The sequence below is a fragment of the Solea solea genome, chromosome 7, assembly GCF_958295425.1.
Source record: "Solea solea chromosome 7, fSolSol10.1, whole genome shotgun sequence".
NCBI classification, from domain to species: Eukaryota; Metazoa; Chordata; class Actinopteri; order Pleuronectiformes; family Soleidae; genus Solea; species Solea solea.
This window is the reverse complement of record NC_081140.1, coordinates 29,023,335-29,026,940: the sequence shown is the minus strand read 5'-3', so window position 1 is coordinate 29,026,940 and position 3,606 is coordinate 29,023,335.

Sequence of the window (3,606 nt, the reverse complement as noted above, 5' to 3'; positions counted from 1 at the left end):
CTTTGTCTCCACACGAACACGTTTATTTACGACATATATACCTGCGATATGAGTGGCTGATATTGGCTTTAAAATAAAAGTATCATCAAATATCAAACATGACAAAGATCCCCTGATGTGACCAAGCTTCCTTGTCTTCTATGCTGGCGCCCTCTGTTGGTATTATTGTTGTGTATGTTTATTTATTTTCCCCAATTAAGAAAAATAAGTCTACATAAACTGCGACAAATTATTTTGTTAATTTCTCTACAAAAGAAGAGAAATGACGTCGACTGTTGGACGCAGGAAAAACACGTACATAATCCCCAATTACATTTTACAAAATGTTAACGATGACAAACGTATAATATGCCGACTTTTTTTCTCGTAATATTCTGACTTCATAATTATCGCAACTTTTTTCCTCGAAATATTACGATTTTTTTTCCTCTTATAATATTGAGACTTTATTCTGGTAATATTGCAATGTTTTCCTTATCATATTGCGACTTTATTCTCGTAATATTACAACTTTTTTTTCCTCATCATCTTGCGGCTTTATAGTCGTCATATTACGACTTTTTCCTCATTTTGTGACTTTATTCTCGGAATATTACGACTTTTTTCCTCATAATATTGTGACTTTATTCTCGTCATATTACAAATGTTTTCCTCATCATATTGCGACTTTATTATAGGAATATTGTGACTTTATTCTCTTAATATTACGACTTTTTTCCTCATATTGTGACTTCATTCTCATAATGACTTTATTCTTGTAATATTAGAACTTTTTTTCCAAAGCATAAATATTGTGTTCTTCAGTGTGACCCTAATACTCATACGTCATCTTAGACTTAGACCAGAGCAAAACTTAACCTTTATTTATTATTATTATTTACATTATATGGTAATAATTGTCCATAATGACTGAGTTGTGTGTTGGGTTGATTCAGGCTGTGGAAAACAAAGCGGTTTTTGCAGCAGGTTCAGTTGTGAACGGCTGTAAACTGTGACGTTGTGTTAGAGCAGGTCATGACTGAGGACTTCTTCACCTCTCGGTGTCTGCAGAGCTGAAGACCAGGATTAAACCAGGATTAAACTAGGATTAAACCGGTCTTTAAAGTCAGGGAAGATTGACTCATTTATCTGAGTTTTATCACAGATAGTTCATCTCACATGAGTGCGCGCTTCCTCCTGACACATGTTCTTATATAGTCTTATATAGTAGAGTTAAATGTTTCCTAAACTTCAAAATAATATTTACTGTGTTTGTTCGATGAGGTTTTTCAATGTCATCATTTAAAAGAGAAATAAATGTGACCGAAAGTTCACATTATTATTATACACAGAATTATTTTCTGTGTCTAATTAAGAGCTGGACGTCGTTAGAACTATTGATATACTATTTTTTTCTATCAATATGATTTCTTTGTTTCCTTGGCATAAAAGTAGATATAAATAAACACGGAAACAAAACTTTAAATGATCGGTTATTGGCTAAATTTGTAATTTAAGTTTCAGTATCAGTGCGGCTGTGTTATTGCAGCTCTCTCACCTGCCTGAGCTTTTACTCCACAGTCTATGTCCAGACTGATTAACTTTCTGTTTCCATTAGCAGAATATAAACAGGATTGAATGAAAGCGTCGCACATCACGGTCAATATGAAACTATAATTTGTGGAACGGATGCGACTGCGGACAAACCATCACCGTCTCAGGCAGAAGCTGAGATACTGTGTCTTTATCCTTTTAAATCTGTGTCCTGCTTTGACCGAATATAAACAATCGGATCGTCTTGGCTTAAAAATGCAGTTTAAATTCCAGGAATCCTCTGTAGGTGAGGGTCAAAATATGGATTTGTTCGTAACCTTTGACCTTTCTTCACGGTGTGAATAAACAGAGAAATCTGACACTTTTTCCCGTTAACGTTTTTGTTTTCTTCACTTGGACAGATATCGTCACGTATCGATATTCGACTGTCATAGAATCTTAAATTGACACAAACTTGCCTTTTTCACACGAAACCCAGCAAATGAGTTCTGATGCGAGTGTGAAATCCTGTTCTACCGGGTTCCCAAACTTAAAACTAATCATCATTTAAAGCTTTATTACAAAAGTCACAATAATAAAAAGTTAAATATTCATTTAATGGCTTCTTGTGGCGAGTTCCTGCGATGGTGCCTGGTTTTGAAAGCGCTGCGTCAGTAAATCACTGCGTCATGCTCGACAGGTTCTGCTCTTGTACCGGTTCAGTTTTATTGCTGCTGCTCTGCATCTGGACTCGTGGCACATGTTGAGACTTTATCCACACACACACACACACACACACACACACACAGTGGCCTGTGGCTGTGACAACGTGGAGACAAATGTAAGAGAAAGCACCCGTGGGGTTTGTGTAATGAATGGGGTTAAAACACTGCGTGTGCTTCTAAAGATTCATGAGTCTGGTTCTTTACCTGAGCTCTGAGCTATTTGCTTATTTGTGTGACAGAGAAACAGGTGCAGCAGGAAGCTGCTGACCAAACACTGGTCCAGCACAAGCTGCTTATTATTCCTGTTTTTCCCTTTCACTGAGCACGAGAGAGAGAGAGAGAGAGACTCAAAATGGCTGACAGGTGGAAAAACTTCTAATAATTGTTTCAGTCAAATAAAGTTAATCCATGATTGTGTCTGAGGAGTTCTTCAGATGAATCTGCAGCTCCGCTCCGGTGTCCTCTGGGAGTGAATGTAAGCGTGTGTTTAGTAGATTATGGAGCGTTTTGTCATAATCTGCTCTGTTATTGACTCCACACAGAGAAGAGGAGATTGTTGTGGTGATAAAAACCACTTAAAAATGCCAGATTGCCACAATTAAGTGTCAAGAAATGTAGCGTCATGAATCAGCCGCGTGATTATCGTCCGTGTTTACTGCAAATAAACGTCCACGGAGAAGAAAAACCACTCGTCTCTCAGTCAGGGCCGGTCCACGTCTTTATGGGGCCGGTCCACGTCTTCATGGGGCCCAAAGCAAAACTGTTATGGATTCAAATGTCTGCAGAGAAGAAACCGTCGTCACACGACAACATTTGCGTCACGTCCGGTGTGAACACAGCGTTCGAGATGCTCAGAGTGGAGCAGCTGCTCCTCCACATCGAGAGGAGCCAGGTGACGTGGCGCAGGCCTCCTGGTGAGCTGTTTTCCAGGCACGTCCCACTGGGAGGAGGAGGAGGAGGAGCCCAGGGGGGAGACCCAGGACTGGCTGGCCTGGGAACGCTTCGGGATTCCTCCCGGAAGAGCTGGACAAAGTCTGGACCTTGGATAAGCAGTGGAAGATGGATGGATGGTGTCGTGCAAATGTGCACAACTCCAAAATAAATCCAAATAACTTCTGATTAGCACTATTTAGAAATAAGATTGTATCTAAATTATATATTTAGATATCATTGACACACGTCTATCAGAAGTTACTTAAAGTCGATGTGACGTGTGTCATTTTCCCGGAAATGTAAAGAAACATTTGAATCGTGAGTTGATCTGCAGCTCGTGATGTTTTTATTAACCCGCGCTCGTGGAGGATTTCTCTTCCCTGATACTGATTACATTAAAGCAGGAAGAAGAAAAAAGGAAGAACGCAGAGACATC